The sequence below is a fragment of the Lissotriton helveticus genome, chromosome 7 (assembly GCF_964261635.1).
Source record: "Lissotriton helveticus chromosome 7, aLisHel1.1, whole genome shotgun sequence".
Taxonomy (NCBI): Eukaryota; Metazoa; Chordata; class Amphibia; order Caudata; family Salamandridae; genus Lissotriton; species Lissotriton helveticus.
In genome coordinates, this window is record NC_136068.1 from 1,476,401,017 (window position 1) to 1,476,421,172 (window position 20,156).

Below are 20,156 nucleotides of genomic sequence, written 5' to 3' on the forward strand. Positions count from 1 at the left end.
CAAATGTGACACCTATAGCATTTGTAATGCAATGTGTGTTGTATTTACGTGACTTAGATGTATTGATATTACAAATAACAATGGCTTTTAATTTTGTAAATAATTATTACTTAAATAAAATTTATTGTAATTTATAATGGCAATAGCTTAAACGTTTGTAAATAACTTTTGTGAAGATTATGTTCAGTGTATTTTATTGTGACGAAAATCCAAGAACATTGCATTTGCACCTACACACACACAGAGCCACACACACACACACACATATATAGATGTGGTGGTGGTGGATCTGGGGGATATGGTGGTGGTGGTGGATGTGGTGGTGGTGGTGATGGTGGATGTGGTGGTGGTGGATGATGTGGTGGTGGATGTGGTGGTGGATGTGGTGGTGGTGGATGTGGTGGTGGAAGTGATGGTGGTGGGTGTGGTGGATGCGGTGGTGGTGGATGCGGTGGTGGTGGTGGATGCGGTGGTGGTGGTGGATGCGGTGGTGGTGGATGCGGTGGTGGTGGATGCGGTGGTGGTGGATGCGGTGGTGGTGGATGCGGTGGTGGTGGATGTAGTGGTGGTGGATGTGGTGGTGGATGTGGTGGTGGATGCGGTGGATGTGGTGGTGGACGTGGTGGTCGGTGTGGTGGTGGATTTTGTAGGTGTGGTGGATGTGGTGGTGGATGCAGTGGTGGTGGATGTGGTGGATGTGGTGGTGGTGGATGTGGTGGTGGTGGATGTGGGGTGGTGGATGCAGTGGTGGTGGATGCAGTGGTGGTGGATGCAGTGGTGGTGGATGCAGTGGTGGTGGATGTGGTGGTGGATGCAGTGGTGGTGGATGTGATGGATGTGGCGGTGGTGGATGTGGCGGTGGTGGATGTGGCGGTGGTGGATGTCATGGTGGATGTCGAGGCGATGGCGGATGTGGTGGTGGATGTGGTGGATGCGGTGGATGTGGTGGATGTGGTGGGTGTGGATGTGGTGGTGGTGGATGTGGTGGTGGTGGATGTGGTGGTGGTTGCGGTGGTGGTGGAAGTGGTGGTGGATGTGTTGGATGTGGTGGTGGGTGTGGTGGATGTGGTGGTGGTGGATGCGGTGGATGTGGTGGATGTGGTGGTGGATGTGGTGGTGGACGTGGTGGTCTGTGTGGTGGTGGATGTGGTAGGTGTGGTGGTGGATGCAGTGGTGGTGGATGCAGTGGTGGTGCATGTGGTGGATGTGGTGGTGGTGGATGTGGTGGTGGTGGTGGTGGTGGTGGATGTGGTGGTGGATGTGGTGGTGGATGTGGCGGTGGATGTCATGGTGGATGTCGAGGCGATGGTGGATGTGGTAGTGGATGTGGTAGTGGATGTGGTGGTGGATGCGGTGGATGTGGTGGATGTGGTGGATGTGGTGGATGTGGTGGATGTAATCAGCCCAAACAATACTAATGTAATTTGCAATCCACATCCAATAAAAAAGCATCTTGAAAAGTAAGTTCCAATGCTGTGGAAGTTGTCAACAAAATACATGTTTTAGCAGTGATAATCTTAACAGTTGTGCTAATGTCATCTTTTTTATAGTGTACCTATCGCCTGGTACCAAACTGCAAAGTATACAATGTTGTCTCCGGACTGCAGACTCCTTGTCGCATCCTTCTCGCTTTGAATAAATGTAAGGTGTAAGCACATTACAAAGTGATTGCTTGAGAAAAATAGTCTTAAGGCTTTAAAATACAGAATTGACCCCATAAGCAACTTTAGAAATTGCCTAAGAGTAAATTTGCAAAGGAGGAAGCCTGTGGTGGTGGGACACGGAATAATAGTGTGTAGCTGTGCTAAGCTGTAAAGATGGTTATAATCTTTCTAACCAGCATATGTTTTGTATTGCCACATTTGTCTGTAAAGGTTCTCAACCGCAAACGCATGCCAAGGGACAGTGGAAGGGGGTGGGGGTGTAAGAGGGAAGGAAATGACAACGTTGATAGAGTTTTCTATAATTAATGTAATTTAAACCTTTTGAGTTTTGATGAAGGTTACAGCGCAAAGAATAAATAAACCAGCCAGGCGTGTTTTCTGGTGTAGCTGCAATGAAGCAACTCCACGGAGAGGGGAGAGGGGAGAGGGGAGGGGGGGGCCGAGAGAGAACAGAAGTAGCCTACAAGGAATTTACCTTGCACTTTATTCAAATAGTTCTAGTAAATCAGCCCTTTAAAAAATGCTTAAAGCACAGCTTTAACTCTTTGTTTCTGGGAAATGCAACAGAAACGGAAGCACCACTTAAAGTAAGGCACAGCAGATCTCAAACATTTATTTCAACTAGGGGCAATGCTGGCTGCCTTCAACTTGTTACAGCTACGTTCACACAAATGCAATCAGCAGGAGGGCAGGCACGGTGATTAGAAGAGACGAGACGGCTCCCCGGAATTCCAGGTCAGACGAGCAGCTCTTTAAGGGAGTTAGAAAGATACAAGCGTCACACAAATGCAATCAGCAGGAGGGCAGGCACGGTGATTAGAAGAGACGAGACGGCTCCCCGGAATTCCAGGTCAGACGAGCAGCTCTTTAAGGGAGTTAGAAAGATACAAGCGTTTTAAGTTCTAAACAATTAAGATTACAGCAGAAATCGCACACACATGCATAGAAGGGGAGAGCAGTGGGAGAATTAACAAGTCAAATAAGGAGACACGGCCTGCCAAGCGGATGTAAACTGAAAGCATGGCCGGCCGGCCGTGAAAGCCAAGCAAAACAAGTCAAATAAGGAGACACGGCAGGGACAGTGGAAGGGGGTGGGGGTGTAAGAGGGAAGGAAATGACAACGTTGATAGAGTTTTCTATAATTAATGTAATTTAAACCTTTTGAGTTTTGATGAAGGTTACAGCGCAAAGAATAAACAAGTTATGTCCGCGCAGCATCACTCAGCTGTTCTAAAGCATCTCGAACAGCCCTAATGCAGCACATTCGGCTTAGCTGTTCTACAGCTAGAGAAGAGTTATGCACGGCGGGCAGGGGAGGGGGCGGAGCGGGGAGAGCGAGAGCGGCATGTGGGTGTGAAGAAGCCGGGCCTTTGAAGTGAAGCTAAGCTTCACTTCAAAGGTGTCGGAGGAATGCGGGCGGCTGTGCACGCGCTTTTAAGCTCAATGCACATGCGCATTGAGCTTAAAAGTCACGGGCACTGCAAGGAATCGCCACGATTCCTTGCAGTGTGGATAAAGAGTGGATAAGTCCCAATACTCTCGCTTGCTCGATGCGCATGCGCATCGACAGGCGAGACCTAAAAAGGGGGATCGTAATGACCCTAAATGCTACAGGCCGAGCTCCCTCTTTGATTCTTTGATGAAGGTGGCAGGTAGAATCCTCTTAAATCGTTTGCAGACATGGGCTGAGGAGGAAGCCGTCCTTTCTAAATTTCAGTATGGTTTTAGGCCAGGACTTGGCACTGTCGAACAAGGCCTAAATTTGGCATTGTTAATAGGTAAATATACGGCAGCAAAGAAGGGAAATTTATTTATGACGTTTGTAGATCTTAGCTCAGCATTTGACTGTCTGAACCATGATGTTATGTGGGATACCTTAGCAGATCTCGGCATTGATTTTAACATTCTTAACTTTCTTAAAGAGTTATATAGAGGAGCGGGGGCCAAAGTCCATTATGGGAAAACAGGCGAATGCACCTCCAAATTCCCAATTGGGAAAGGTGTTCGCCAGGGTTGTATCCTGGCTCCATTTCTCTTCAATTTGTACATCAATGCTGTGGCAGACCATTTAATAAAATTGGAGGTGGATTACCCCCAAATTGATGGAGAATGAGTGCCTATCTTACTGTATGCCGACGATGTGGTTATTATGGTTAGAACTCAAATAGGTCTCAGAATGCTTTAACTCGCTTCTCGGCATACATTGGAGATAGGGGCCTTAAGATTAACATAGGGAAGACCTTTACCATGTGCTCCTCGACTAAGGCAAAAATTTCTTGTAACACACACTTAGAAAAGTCAAAGATAGGCTTAACTAATACTTTTTCATATCTAGGGATTGTTTTTAATAAAAGGGGTACCTGGAAATCAACTATTATGGCCAGGAATTTAGCCTTTTCACGGGCTATCGATGTTTTAAAACAGTTTGCAAATAAGCTAGGGGACAGGCCAGTACACATCTTGCTTGATATATACAGGGCCAAATGTGTATCTACGGTGAGAAGAACCAAATCAGAGCTATGGTACTCTGAGAAATTAAAAATCGCAAAGGCCCAATGCAAAGCGACAGAACGCAAATGGAGAAAAAGCTACACTCCCGAACTTAAGGAAATTTATAGATTTGAACTAAAAAAATACCAAAAAATGGTGAGAGAAGAAAAAAGTGTCTTCTTCAAAAACAGAATTGAAGAGGCAGATAACCCTACAAAGGAACTGTTCCGTATCTATAAAGAACTAACAGACACCACACGCTTAGACACTCAAGACACATATTCCAACGATATATGTGAACAAATAGCAGATTTCTTCGTCGAAAAAGTCGAGAAAATTCATGCTACTTTCCCCAAACCCACTAAATTAGGAAAGGAGGTAGTGACTAAAGACCTCCCTACTCAAAATTCTAAACTTACCACTTTCACTATACCTGACAAAAAAGATCTTATCAATATCATCAATGGTATTCATTCAGGTTCTCCTAGTGATGTGTGCCCATTGGCAAAAAGTAAGGACATCATGGAAAACTTTCTTATAGATCATATTAGAAACATGATAACTCTATCCTTTCAAGAAAGTAAGGTACCGGAGGCTTGGAAAACAGCGCAAGTCATACCCTTAAAAATAAAACCAATATCCCTATTACTCAGTTCCAAAACCTCAGGCCTATCTCTCTTTTGCCACAATGTGCCAAAATAATAGAAAAAATAGTTAATAAACAGCTTATGGCATTTCTAGAAAAGGAAACTATACTCCACCCCTCCCAATCAGGTTTTAGACCTGGCTATTCCACAGAATCAGCGGTTCTGTACTCCACGGAATGTATCCGTAGGATGGTGGACGAGGGAGAGACAGCAGCGTTGGTCATGTTAGACCTAAGCGCAGCATTTGATACTGTGCTTCACTCAACGCTGCTGTCTCGGCTCTCGGACATAGGAGTAAAAGACCAGGCACTAGCTTGGCTCGAATCTTTTCTCACCAAAAGATCGTTTCAGCTGCACTGCCCACCCTTTAAATCATCTTCTCGAAGCGTTAGCCATGGGGTTCCACAGGGCTCCAGTTTGAGCCCTACTTTATTCAACATCTATATGGAACCCCATGCTCACGTTGTAGAGAATTTTGGGGTGGGCATTGTCAGCTATGCCGACGACACCCAATTAATGTTCAAACTTACACCAGACAGCGAGGAATATGCCACCAATTTCTCTAACTGCATGGCTGCTGTAGCCACCTGGATGAACAATAATTGCCTCCGCTTAAATGGAGACAAGACAGAGGTGTTGGTGGTGGGGAACAAAACATCGATATGGTCCCAGGCATGGTGGCCCTCGGTCCTGGGTGAACTCCCCTGCCCTGTAGAAAAGGTCAAAAACTTAGGGGTCACGCTTGACACGGACCTTTCGGGCAAATCCCAAGTCAGCAAAATAACAGGCAAGTGCTTTGGCACACTAAAGACCCTGCGGAAAATCATTGACCTAATCCCCATTGGAGCCAGAAAGACCATTGTACACGCCCTCATAACACCCCATCTAGATTACGGAAACGTTCTTCTATTAGGCCTTAACCAGAACAGTTTACATCAGCTACAATGCATTCAAAATGCTGCCGCTCGCACGGTGTTGGGTCTTCCCAAAATAACCTCTTCCAAAGCTGCCCTTTCTAAATTGCATTGGCTCCCCATCAGGGAAAGAATCAGATATAAGAGCCTCTGCTATGCCCATCGGATTGCCAATAATAAGGGACCCATCTACCTCAGAAGCCTCTTGACCATCCATCGCCCGACCAGAGACTTAAGATCATCTGGTATGATGCAATTCAAACTTCCCCGCATCTCCAGAGCGAAAATGGGGGGTAGATCCTTTCGCTACCAAGCAGTGAAACATTGGAATGCCCTCCCAGTGCATCTGCGGATGGAACCCTCGGAAACTCTATTTAGAGCTAAACTGAAAACTCACCTCTTCCCGCAATAAATTTATGTTATGATTTCCTTCCGTCTCCTTCCCTCTGAAAGTTTTTTGTCAGTAGTAAGCGCGGGGATACACAGTTTTGTGCAGCCATGCGCTTTACAAATGTCTTATTATTATTATTATTACGGCTGTGTATGGAGCTGGTATTTGGGGGGTTGCAGACTGCCATGAAATCCAAACAAAGGAAAATGGTTTCCTTTGTTATCTGCTTGCTGTCTCCCGGTCCACCTCCACTTATGTCTGTCACAAAGAACTGGCTCTGCCCTATATTTCAGATCTTATTAAGATTAGCCCTGTGTTGCTTTGGCACAAGATCTGGAACTCTACAGAAACTGTTTTTAACAGGGCGATTATTGCGGACTGTATTAAACTTGAGGGGTCTAAACAGATTCAGTGGCTTTCCTATGTACAGGAATTTTTTATAAATATAGGGCGCCCTGAATTTTATAACTCACCCTCATCATTGTCTCTAATCTCCAGAAAAGCATTAAAGGAATCTTGCCTTGCCTTTTTATAAGATCGACGCTGGTGTTTAGAGGGAAAAAAGGCTTCTGTTATTTATCACCAATTTCTGCTGCAGAGCTCTGGCCTGCAGCTTTATCTATCACCTGATCAGACAAGCTATAGTAGAATGCTTTTAGCTCGTCTGAGAACCGGAAGCTTTTCAGGATGTTAACTTTTCCTAATCCAAACGATTAGTCGTCACAATTAACCAACTTTCCGTGTGATGATTCCTCCACCCAATCCACCATTCATTGTGTCTTGTTCTGTAGATTTTATGAGTGGGGGCGGAAGAGATATTTATTACCTCTTCTTAAGCTCTGGAACTTGAGACAATGTAGATCTGCACTTCTTAAATTACTCACTTTACCTGATGAAACGACTATTATTGCCGTGTCTAGGTACCTGAAATTTGCAATCAGATGTAGATCCACCATGTTTTAATTGTAACTCTACATGAAAGTAAATGACTCTGTGTTTTACATCACTGCAGCGTCCTTTGTGAACATGGTGTGTAGAATTGATGTTCTTAAAATTTGTGTAAAATCCATGTACTATCAACCTCTAGTGGTTTCAATTTTTCTTCCACATTCTTGATATTTCTGACATATCTCCCAATTTCGATACTTTTGTGAGGTATAGGTGCAACAATGTTGCACCTTCAACATTCTACAGACTCCGCCCTCTTTTGCCAATAATATATCAAGTGCATGTCGATTTTTGCAAAATCATAGATCTTATCGCAACTAATTCTGTATTCATCATTAAAAATCCTCCAGCAGTGTCAGTTGATAAACGATCAACCACTGTAGATAATTTACAAATTATTTGCATATTCAGAATTACTCCCACTGAAGGTATCAATGCACTAAATATATCTCCTACAATTTCTTAAAAACTAGCTCTTTTCTGTCGTGTTAGTCCATTATTTTCTTCATTGCTTCCAGTGATTCTTTTTACATAATATACCTTTGGGAATACTATTCTGAAATAGCAACTCCCATACCAATGATCAAGCAGCTTAAAATAAGCTTTGTTTCCACAAATATAAGAGACTCCAGGAAATAATGGATCAGTTTCCCCTTTTAGTTCCCAACCCCCAATTATCAGGAAACTGTGTTCACATTCTTTATTCAGTTGAAGCAAACAACTCTGTTTTTAACCTATGGAGACAGATTTTTCCCTTCTTTTCAAGATCCAGGGACATAGCAGCATGAGTCTTGCCAGTTGCAATAAAGTCTTCCCTTTCAGCCCATTTAGGTATCTGAGGTTTCTGTTCAGTAGCCTTTCTATGGAAATCCTGTCTCCTTTCTCTACTAAATTCAAAAATATTTTTTTTTCTTCATGTAACCTACATGTTAGATTATCTTTATGTGCTTCGTCTATATCTATTGTTTTCATTGTTAGAAAATATTCACCCATAAACTGTGATTCTCTACTGCTAAGGACAGGGTTCATGTTTCTGCGTAAAGGAATTTCAGAAAAAATCACATCTATGTTCTATAAAACAAACTAGCTAAAATACTACATGAAATAGCACATCAGTGGTAAGTGATGATATGTCACTCCTTCTGCTACTGATGTCGGTAAATTCATACAAACATAACGAGCACTAACTTCCATTGTTTCTACATAATGCACTAATAGAGTAGCGAAAACATTTAGATCCGTCTCATTTCTATTCATACCGTGGTGTAATTCTGTCTCAACTGGTGCTTCTACTTCTACTCTACCTTGCTTAAGGTTAGCTACCTTTCCATGTGTACTAGTGTCATTCTGTTTATTTGCCGTCATTAAATAAGGTATGGCTATTATCAGTCCTAACCATGCTATCTGCACTATCAATATACTACATGTGCATATACTACAACATGTCTTTATACAATTTCTTTCGGGTTTTCAGCAGCTTTATTAAAAGCCATTTCTGACTAAGGAGAATTAATCCCATCTTTGAAAATGTTCACAATATATAGACTGTGAACTTACATTTTCAAGTTGGTCTCACTTCTTCATTAATTTGATCAGCAATCAATACTTCATCACTGTCTCCACTTATTTCCAGGTTCTCGAAATCTTCAAGAATCACAAATGTCCATTCGGGACCTTTGAATGTATTATTCAGTCTTTTCAAATGCGGACTTCACCTTTTTAGTTTCTCTGTTGAAGGTCCAGACTGACGTGTTATTGCATCTACTTGGTCTGGTTCTTCATTTATTGTCTTAAGGTGTTATTTCAGTCTCTTGATAACACTCGGCCAAGTATCACCTTTTCTGAGTCTTTTAGCTGGCACTGAGCTTTTATTATCTTCAAATGTTCTTTTATTTTCATTGTTCTGTGGCACACTTTGATTATTTTCGTCTTCAGATTTCCTCTCTATCTGACCTTGTCCAGGGCTTATTACCTTTTCCGTTTCTGCCTGAATGGGTTCTTCTACACTATTCTGGCCCTGTTCAGGAGTTTGTTTGCTTTGACTTTGTTTCTCTTTTTTTTTCCTGAACTTGTTTCTCTTTACCTAACTGGTCCTGCTCAGGTCTTGTAATTTCTTGATTGTGTTCTGCCTGTGCGTTTTCTCTAGTCCCTATCTGTCCGTTCTCAGACTCAGGAGTGCTGTTTCTATTTTCTTCTGTCTGAGTGCATTTTTCTTTCCTTATCTGGTCTTCCTCAGATTCAATATTTGCTTTGGTTTCTGTAATCTGAGTGTGTTCTTCTATTCCTGTCTCATTCTCACTATCACTCTGACTGTCTAAATAAGTTTGGCTTCTTGTTCTCACTGTTATTCCAGGTATGTCTGCTATTGGGATCCAGTCGTCCTGACTTGGGCTCGGTCGTTCATCATCAGCTACTTCAGGATTCGATTCTTGCAATTATTATTATTATTAATGAGTTTTGTATCGCGCGTGGTTACCCTTGGGCATCCCAGCGCTTATCCAGAGAGGGCAAACCAGGCAGAGATGACTCATTAAGCAGGAAACAGGTGAGTCTTTAAAAGTTTACGGAAGCGTAAGGTGCCGGTTTCAGAACGCAGGGTAGGCGGAAGGGAGTTCCACAGAACTGCCACGTTGACGGAGAATCTTCTACCGCCAGTCCTGGCCTTTCTTACTCTCGCGACTTGCAGAAGATGTTGATGATCTGAGCGAAGAGCACGAGGGGCCTTGTAGGGTTGAACCATGCCCCGAAGGATAGGTGGCCCTTTCCCCTGCAAGATTTTGTGGGCCATGCAGAGTGACTTGAACTTCACCCTCTCTCTGACTGGGAGCCAGTGAAGCGCCTTCAGCGCCGGACGGGCTGATTGCCACCTGGGAAGGTCTGTCAACAGCCTGGCAGCGGCGTTTTGTACTTGCTGCAGCTTGTTCAAAGTTGATTCTGGCGCCCCCAGAAACAGCGCATTGCTGTAATCTAGCCGGGAGATGATGAGCCCCTGGATTAATAGCCTCCTGGTGGCCATCGGGAGGAGGGGTAGGATCTTCTGGGCTGACCGGAGCAGGCCAAAGCACACGCCTGCGGTCTTTTTGGCGTGTGACTTAAAAGAGAGATCCTGCTCCAGCCACACCCCCAAGCTCTTGATCTCCTTTTTAGGGGTAGGTGGCGCTCCCAGACAGCTAGGCCAGCTGCTTAGGGGCAGGGAGGGAGAAGAGTTCCCCAACATCATCAGTTCGGTTTTGGAACCATTGAGTTTAAGGGCTGAGTTGCACATCCAGGTGAAGATCTTAGCAAGGCATGCATGTAGCTGATCGGGTTGGTTTGCCAACTGGGGAAGCCCTACCACCAACTGGGTATCATCGGCGTAGCTGATGATCTTAATTCCCAGTGGAAGTACCACACTCTCCAGCGGGGCCATATAGATGTTAAACAATGTGGGGCTCAACGATGAGCCCTGAGGCACCCCACACTGGAGAGGGAGCGATGTTGACTTCTCGTGGCCTACCCAAACCTCGAACCTGCGCTCTTCTAAAAAGGACGCGAGCCATTTCAGAGCCATCCCGGTGACCCCCACCCCCGACAGTCGCTGGAGTAGCACCTGATGGTTTTACGGTGTCAAATGCCGCACTGAGGTCCAGGAGGATCACTGCCACCGATCCCCCTGAATCCAGAATGCTCCTGGCATTCTCCACGACTGCCAGCAGGGCGGTGTCCGTCCCTTGGCCGGGGCGGAAGCCCTCTGCGAGTCACCCAGCAGGGAGTTGGATTCCAGAAAGCCCGATAAGCGCCTATTCACGAGTTTTTCCGCCACCTTACTAAGGCCAGGAAGTAAAGAAATAGGCCTAAAGTTCGCAAGGTCGGCGGGGTCTAGGCTGGGCTTCTTTAGGAGGGCCTTGACTACCGCTCCTTTCCAACTGGGGGGCACCACTCCTTGAGTGAGGGATAGGTTGATAAGATCCATCACTGGGCTGCCGATGGTGGGGGCTACCTGCTTCAGATATTTCATCGGGGCCTGGTCTCTCGGGGACCCACTCTTCACAGAGGCCAGAGCCTCGAGGACTTCGTCCAGAGTGACTGGTCCAAAGGAGACCAGCTCTGCCGTCCTCACCTCGGGCCAAGACCCTAGGTTACCCACCGGGGATGGCTCCTGGGCTAACCGAGGAAGGGATGACAAGATGTTTTCTATCTTAAGTTTGAAAAAAGATGCCAGTTCTAAACATTTCTCACGTGGGTTGTCGTAAGAGACCGGAGGTTCGGGAGTTTTCAGGAGTTCTCTGATGACCTTAAATGACTCTTTCGATGAGTTGGAAGAGAGGCCTATCCTCTCCTCAAAGAACCCAGATTTCGCAGCCCGGATGGCAGATTTATAGGCCTTAAGAGCCACCCAATATTCTCTCCGGCTCACTTCGCCCCAATCCTTCCTCCAGATCCGCTCCCACCTCTTGCAGCCCTTCCTCAGTGTTCTGAGCTCTGGCGTATACCAGGGGGCTGATCCAACTCTCCTACCCCTAGTAAGTTGTCTTTTCTTAGGGAGGATGGTATCCAGTGAGTTGGTCAGCCAAGCATTTACGCTCTCATCCGCTTCTAGCGGGTCGGTCCAGAGGACGGGACGGGACGCCTCCAAATGTGCCGCCCAGGTATCCACTGGGAGCCTAGACCAGGCTCTATCCACCGTGAATACCCTAGGTGTAAATACCACTGGGGCATCATACTGCCACCGAGCCGGAATCACAAAATGGTCTGTCTAGGGCAGAGGCAGCGCGGGCAGAGCTTGAAGGCGATCTGAGTTTGAAAAAATGGGATCGAGCAGATGTCCCTTTCCGTGCGTTGCACCCGAATTAACCAAATTGATGTCGAATGCTTTAAGATCACGCTGCAGATCGACTCCCAGGGAGTTATGAGGATCGTCGAAATGGATGTTAAAGTCACCCAATGCCACGAAGTTGGCAGTGGAAGAAGCAAGGAGCGCGACTGTTTCCAGAAAGGAATTAGTGAAATTGCCCATCGTCCCCGGTGGACGGTAAACGAGAAGGCCTGCCAAGGACGCGGTGGGCGACAAGCGTAGAGAGAACTGATAGCTCTCGCAATCGCTCATCCCACCCTCCTGGGCCTTACAAGTTAGTGTGTCCCTGTAAATAATGGCGATTCCGCCTCCCCGCCCTGATGGTCTGTCTAGATGGAAAATAAGGAAGCCCGGTGGAAGTGCCCTGACCATGTCCGGGCCGGAACAGGAGGAAATCCAAGTCTCTGCAAGGAACAGCGCGTCCAGCTTGAGGTCAAGGATAAGGGAATTGATTTCTGTTGCATGGCTAGGGAGGGACCGGCAATTCAGCAAGGCCAATGATAACGAACCATTATCACTGGCCGTTTCCTGACCTAAGTTACAGGCCCCGCAAGGCAGCAACGGTTGTCCACTCTCATGTACGAATCTACATGGGGTAGGATGTGGAGACCGCCAGAGCTTGAGTTCCTCCCTCGTGTACCTGATACGGGCAGCGTGTGGCTCCCGTGGGTCGGCCAGGGGATCCTGCCCTGAGCCCGTCTGGGCCCGGACGGGCACAGACGGGCTGAACTCTGGCGTAACTCCGGCGTCAGTCCGGCGTCCCCGCTGCGCGTTACCGCTGCGCGCCGGCATGGCTGCCTTTATGTTCGCCTGTAGGAATAGAGAGCGGACTACAGCGCGCAGTCTATGCCCCTCACATAAGATGGCCGCCGACAAGACAAGGGCCGAGGACCCGCCAAATGCGGTGGACTTAGCAATTTAAAATGCAGGTAAGGTGGCAGCAGTGGGGGTGTGCGTGGCCAGGCTTAGTTAAAACAAGGGGAAAGTGCCCAAGACAAAATATCAAATTAAAAGACAAAAACAGGAGAATTAAAATCACAGGCTGAAAGTCGCCAGTGACAGCTGCAAATGAGAGCGCTGCTGTAGGTAACGCGCTGAGGCTGGAAAGAACGATCCAATCGATTTACCTGCCTTTATGCTCGCCTGTAGGAATAGAGAGCGGACTACAGCGCGCAGTCTATGCCCCTCACATAAGATGGCCGCCGACAAGACAAGGGCCGAGGACCCGCCAAATGCGGTGGACTTAGCAATTTAAAATGCAGGTAAGGTGGCAGCAGTGGGGGTGTGCGTGGCCAGGCTTAGTTAGAACAAGGGGAAAGTGCCCAAGACAAAATATCAAATTAAAAGACAAAAACAGGAGAATTAAAATCACAGGCTGAAAGTCGCCAGTGACAGCTGCAAATGAGAGCGTGCTGTAGGTAACGCGCTGAGGCTGGAAAAGCAATCCATCAGCTGTACAACCTTCAGCCTCTGCTCGTCAGGTTCAGTTACTCTTTTGGTATGGCTGGCATGAATCCAATTAGGTATACCTGCTCACTTTACAGCTGTGGTGGTAACCAGTATGACTTGATGTGGTTTTCCCCACCTTGGTGCTAGGCCCGGGTATGATCTTTTAATCACCTGGATTCAGATCATGTGCTTGAGTTGACTGCCTGGCCACAGTGTCTTCCCCAACCTGGTGAGAGATAGAACGCATTTGGTCTGCCAACTCTTTGCAATACTCCAATACCAAATCATCAGATATATTGAACAGCTTGTGTTCTAGTACACATGCTTGCCTCATTGCCCTTCCCATGAGTATCTCATGGGGACTCAACCTGTATTTTTGTCTGGTATGCTTCTGAGTCCCATCAGGACAAGAGGTAAAGCACCAGGCCACTCCAATGGGGTGGATTCACATACCTTTCCCAGTCTTGATTTAATAGTCCCATTTAATTTTTCTACCACTCCGGAAACCTCTGGGTGGTACACACAGTGCAGCTTTTGCTCAATTTTAAATGCTTCACAAATTAATCGAATTATTTTATTATTAAAATGAGACCCTTGGTGACTCATTCATTATAGGAAATCCGAACCTATGAATGAGTTCTGTCAACAAGAGTTTGGCTACAGTTAAACTGTCATTCCTTCTTGTTGGATAGGCCTCCACTCACTTGGAAAATAAACAAACAATGACAAGGACATATTTTAATCCTCGACAAGCAGGTAACTGAATGATATCAATCTGGAGTCTTATCAATAGACTTTCAGCTTTTCCAATCTTTCCAGGACAAACTACAGTTTTCCTACCTGGGTTCATTTGTTGACGAATTAAGCATCTCTGGCAAAGACTCTTTGCTATGTTCCAGAACCCTGTGTTATACCAATCCTGTCTAAACAGTCTTATCATTGCATCTCTGCCGATGTGTGTGTCTCCATGGTATATTCTAGCCATGGGTGCAAGCAAACAATCAGGTAAAACTGGTCTTCCATCTAGGTAAATGATTACATCATCTTCGGTTCTTCTCTGACACGCTATTTTCTCCCATTCTTCCTTCTCTTTGGGTTCTGCTTCATTTTTTAAATCTCACTTCCTCCCATGTTTCTATGCCTCATAGAAGCATAAGTTGGCAGCTGATTCTACATGCATCGATTTTCTTGTTTATTACTATTTTGTATTTAGCACAATGTTGGACAACTTGGTCAGCATAATGATTACCGGCTGTCACTTTGTCGTTTCCAGATTGGTGAGCAGCACACTTGACCACGACCACTTCTTTTGGTAATTGAATTACTTCAATTAATTCTTTTACAAAAAAACATTTTTAATAGGGGTTTCTGAAGAAGTCATGAAATCCCTCTGCATCCAGAGGTGGCCAAAGTTGTGCACAACCCCGTAACCATACTGACTGTCAGTGTAAATGGTTACTCTCCAATTTTTCTCAATTTATTTTGCAAGCTTTGATTAAGGCTAGCAATTTGGCTATTTGTGGGACTTGACTCCTGGTAAATAGGGTGCTTCGACTATTCCAGCCAATGTACACGCAGCGTAAGCAGCACTCAAACCTCCTTCCTCATGACGCATGCACCAGCCATCTACAAACTGCTCATGTTCTGAATTCTTTAAAGGTTCTTCTTGTATATCTGGAGGTGGTTTATTACTGTATTCAGTGAGGTCGAGACAATCATGTTCGACTTCATCTTTTACTTCTTCAAAATGTGAATCAGACAACAAGGTTGAAGGATTTAAAACAATACATCTGGCTATCGTCATATTTTCTGCACCTAGTATGACTCGCTCATACTTAGTCAGCCGACTAGGAGTAAGATATTATGTGTGAGTTTGCGTCAGCAAAATCACAACTGCAAGTGGGACATACACTGTTACAGGGTGTCCCATTATAATGGATTCACTTTGTTCCAGACTCATACAAGTTGCAGCTACAGATTTTAAGCACCCTGGTAATGCAGATGCTACTGGGTCAAAATTAGCAGAAAAATATGAAACAGGACGTCACATTAGACCATGTGTCTGTGTTAAAACTGAGAGAGCACAATTGTCTCTGGCATCATAGAATAATGCAAAATCTTTAGAATAATCTGGCATAGCTAACGCAGGGGCTTCGCACAGACAGTTGCGTAATTTCAGAAAAGCTGTCATGTTTTCATCATCCCATTCGACTGGATCTCTTGCTCTTTTCTTTGTTAATAGTATCAATTGTTTTGCTAGCACTGCAAATCCCACAATCCACTGCCTGCAATATCCCACAACTCCGAGAAACATCCTAATTTCTTTCTGAGTTTGGGGTAATTTCATATTTCTGATTATTTTGATTCTTTCTGAAGTCACTTTTCTAACCCCTTTTTCTATTTGTCGTCCCAAATATTTTACTGAAGTGGTACAAAATGTTAGTTTCTCAGGTGACACTCTATGTCCACCTTCAGCCAGGTGATTCAGTAATGCAATGGAATCATCAGTCATTTCGTGTTTCAGACACGGCTAATAAGTCGTCAATGTACTGCACCAAAACAGACTGTTTGGGTAGCACCAGAGATTCAAGTCTTTTTTTCAAAATCTGATTAAAGATCGAGGGACTCTCCGTGTACCCTTGAGGAACACGAATCCAAACGTAAACATGTTCATCAAATTTAAATGAAAATAAAAATTGACTGTCTGGATGCAATGGAATGGAGAAAAAGGCATGGCACAAATCGATTACAGTGAACCATCCTGCACTCCATGGTATCTGATATAGGATCACTGCTGGATTCGGTACTATTGGACAACATGGTACTCCAATTTTATTTATTTTGCCTAAATCTTGGACCACCCTATATTTGGCGTTTGGTTTCTTTATGCCAGTTATAGGTGAATTACAAGGACGGCTCATTATTTCTTTTAATATGCCGTGTTCAACCAAACGTTCAATTTCTGCTGCAACACCTACTTTTATTTCAGGGTTCATTTTGTATTGTTGGGTATTTGGGAAAACTGCACCTTCTTCTACCGTCACCTTTACTGGGTCTACATTTGCCATTAGACCTACTTCTTTTCCGATAAAATCCCATACTTCAGGATTTATGGAATTTTGGATTTCTTCAGGTAACTCATCTAGGCTCATCCTTTTTGTTGTGTCATTTACTGCAGTTCCCTGTCTGGCTAACGTGATTTTGTACACTCCATCTTCATCAGGAGTCTGAATTGCAACACCATCCGGTGTGCAAAAGATTGTGCAAGTCATCTTGCACAATAAATCTCTTCCCAACAAGTTTACAGGGCTCAAGTCACAAATGACAAACTTGTGCATTTCTTCAAAGTTGCCAATACATACCTCCATTTGTTCGGAACTAGGGGTCCTAATCTGTTTATTACAAACGCCCACTACTTGGATTGCTTCTCCCGAGAGGAGTAGGTTTGGGATGTCTCACAGTAGAACCGGTAGCACCAGTGTCTAGCAAGAAGGGGATGTAATTTCCTTCAACCGTACCTTCAATATAGGGGCCTGACTGATAAACCGGTAAGGATGTGCCAAGTACGCATTCCTCTTCCTCCCCCTCAGGCACGGTCATAAGTTATCCTCATCAAAAAATGTATCCTGTAAATGAAACTGTGGAGCTAACGAGTTTTTCTTACCACTTCCCTCCCGGAATCCGGTGTCCACACTGTACTTGGCTTGACTCACAAAATCTGGCATAGGGGCAGGTGACAATTGATTCTACTTTGCCTGTTGCAGCTGTCTCATTGACACCTCATTCTGCGTCTGGGGATTTAAATTTTGAGTTTGGACACTATTATTCTGTATATGTTTACACACGGTTTTTCAAATACCCCAATTTTCCGCATCCGTGACAGGGAAACTTTTTCTTAGCCTCTTCTTTGCTCATTCTCCTTCTGGGTTTACCCCGAATGCTCTCTCCTCGACCTTCCCCTCTTCCTTGATTATTTGCCTGTTCACTCAACTGAAGTTCCTGTTGTTCTGCTAATTTTACATGAGCCCACATTACTTTTTCTTCTACTTTCTTTCGCCTGTTATCAATTTCATCCCCATAGTATTTTACATACTTGAGGATTTCATCTATGGGCTTTGCCTGCCAACATAACTTATGCTCTTTAATCATTTGGGATATTTCTGGTTTTAGTCCAGACACAAAACGATATATAAAATGTGTCATGTCCTTATTATCAATGTTTTCTAACCCACATACTGTTTACATACCTACAAAAAGGCATTCATAATATGCATGTACAGATTCATCTTTATTTTGGGTTGTTCTGTCTATTTTTGTCCAATCTGTTTCTTATGGGGGAACCTTTCCTTTCAAATAAGTTATTGCCTGATGATATTTTTTCATCACATCATCTGAAGGGGCTCCTGTCTTTACATCTCTTGGGTACTCATCATTAGGCCAATCTACTGAAATGTTACATTCTTTCCATAAGTCAGCAGGAACAACTATATCAAACAAGCCATCCAGATTTTTTAGCAGTACTTTGGAAACTTTCACAAACCTTTCAACTTACCTGTACCATTTTACTGGTTTTTCTCTAAGCTTTGGGAAATCATTTGTAAATGATAACATATCATGTCAGGACCATGGGACATTTACATAACCTCCTCCTGGAACTTCTCTCATTGGGCACAACCTTTCAACTTTTTCGGTTTCTTTCATTACATATTCAGATGTCGTTAGATTCCCCTGTGCTTCTTCCTTTTCTTTGTCCATCTAGCTTTCCATCTATCTAAATCTCCCCATTTCTGTAACAATGACAATAATTGTTTTATCTGCAATTTTCTTCCTGACACATTCATGTTCTCTAAATCTTTGTCGGAAAATTCTGCCCTATACGGTTTTTGCAATACTTTTGATTTACCTATGTCAATTCCCATTTCTGAGACCAACATTAATTTCTCATGGAATATCTTTGTATTTCGGCGAATGCTTCTGCATATGAAGAACCATTCTTCTTTGCTGGAAGAATTCAATCTCTCTAGCCCTACATTTCCAGCTACCATTTCTTTCAATTCTACCCTTAATTTAAAAATATCTAATACTTTTGGCTGTGATTTTGGTTTTTCTATGTCTTGTGTCCATCTTTCTATTTCTTCTGGGGTTACTACAGTGGCATTCTTAGTACCTGTGGACGTTTCTATCTGTACCGCTCTTGAGCATCCAGGGGTAACTTTTCTGAACAAATCATTTATTGGCTCTCTTATAGGCAAATCCATTAGGGAAATTACTGACTCACACTCACTTGCCTGGTCATCAGTTATTATGTTTTCTTTTCTGTGCTCCGTGATTGGAGTAGTCAGAACCGGAGTTTTAGGACTGGTTTTTTTTTTTTTTTTTTTTTTTCAAAAACCTTTATTTGAGCAAGCATAGAAAAATACAAGAATGGGCCTACAACCTCACGGGCTGGCCGCTAATAATAAGGCACAAGGCATGAATTAGAAATGTACACCCGTGGTCAGGTACAAATCCAGCACAAAGCATTACTCCTCACATGTCACAGAGCATTTTGAATTTTTATTTTATACAAAAAGCAAAACAAACACTAAAAAGGCGAATGCATGGTAATTAAGGTCAGCCCAAAGAACGGAGGGGATGGTCCACAAACAGGAGAACATATCCAGAGCCCTGAGGCTCCAACAAGGTCGGGGGGGAAGGGGAGCAGCGGGGAGAATCGAAAATGCAAAAAACAGCATGAAAGGGTTCCGGGAACGCTCGCCTAGGGAGATAAGATAACCTCAGCAGTGCCTACAAGGGGAGGGGTACAGATATCCCCACGATATTCATTCCACTGGCCCCAAATCTTCGTCCACGCCCTGGGTCTGCCCCTGGCCACATAAACAGTCTTCTCACGAAACATGGACCAGTCCATGTTATCCTCCCATTTCGAGACCTCAGGGGGCCTGGAAGCGCCCCAGAGTTGCGCAACATCCCGTTTCGCAATCATGTAACCCAAGGTAGCCCATCTGGTCTGGGCCACAGAGTAGTCAGTGGGCTCCCACACATTCAACAGACATCGTCGAGGCTCCGGCCGCAGGGCCACACCAGTCACGTCAGTCATCACCTCAAGCACAGCAGTCCAGTAAGCTGCCACAACCGGGCACTCCCAAAGAATGTGTAAAAAGGTAGCACTCGACCCACAACCACGCTTACATAACCCATCCAAGGAAAAGCCCATCGTCACCAGACGCGGACCAGTGACATACACTCGATGAAGGATCTTAAGTTGAACCAAACGGAGACGGGCAGGAATGGCTACCTCCTTGGGAGAAGAGAGTGCCGATTGCCAATCTTCGTCGTCCAGTTCCAACCCATCGCTGACCCAAGCCTCCCGAAGTCGGGCCAATAAGTCCGCCCGATTATTGATCAGCTTCTTATAGATCAGGGAAATAGTGCTATCAGGCAGGTGCCCATCAAGGACACGATCTTCGAGGGGGGAAGACTCGGGCAGGGCCTCATCAGGAGTCAAAACTGAGGCGAGGGCGTGCCGGACCTGCAGATAACGAAAAAATTCCCTACCATTCAAACCATCTTCCGCCTGGAGGGCCTGGAACGACTTCACACTACCTTTCGAGCATACATCACCCACCTTACAAATCCCAATCATATCCCAGCGGTCGAAACCCTTGGTAGACCAGAGACAGCCCAAACGTTCCGAGGCATAAAGCGGCGTCGCCAGCGTCAGTCGATCCTCCCATCCCAAACTCACATTTGCGGCTCGCCATACAGTTACTGCAATCCTGGATGGGCCCACAAGATGGCGCCCGGCTGATCGAGAAT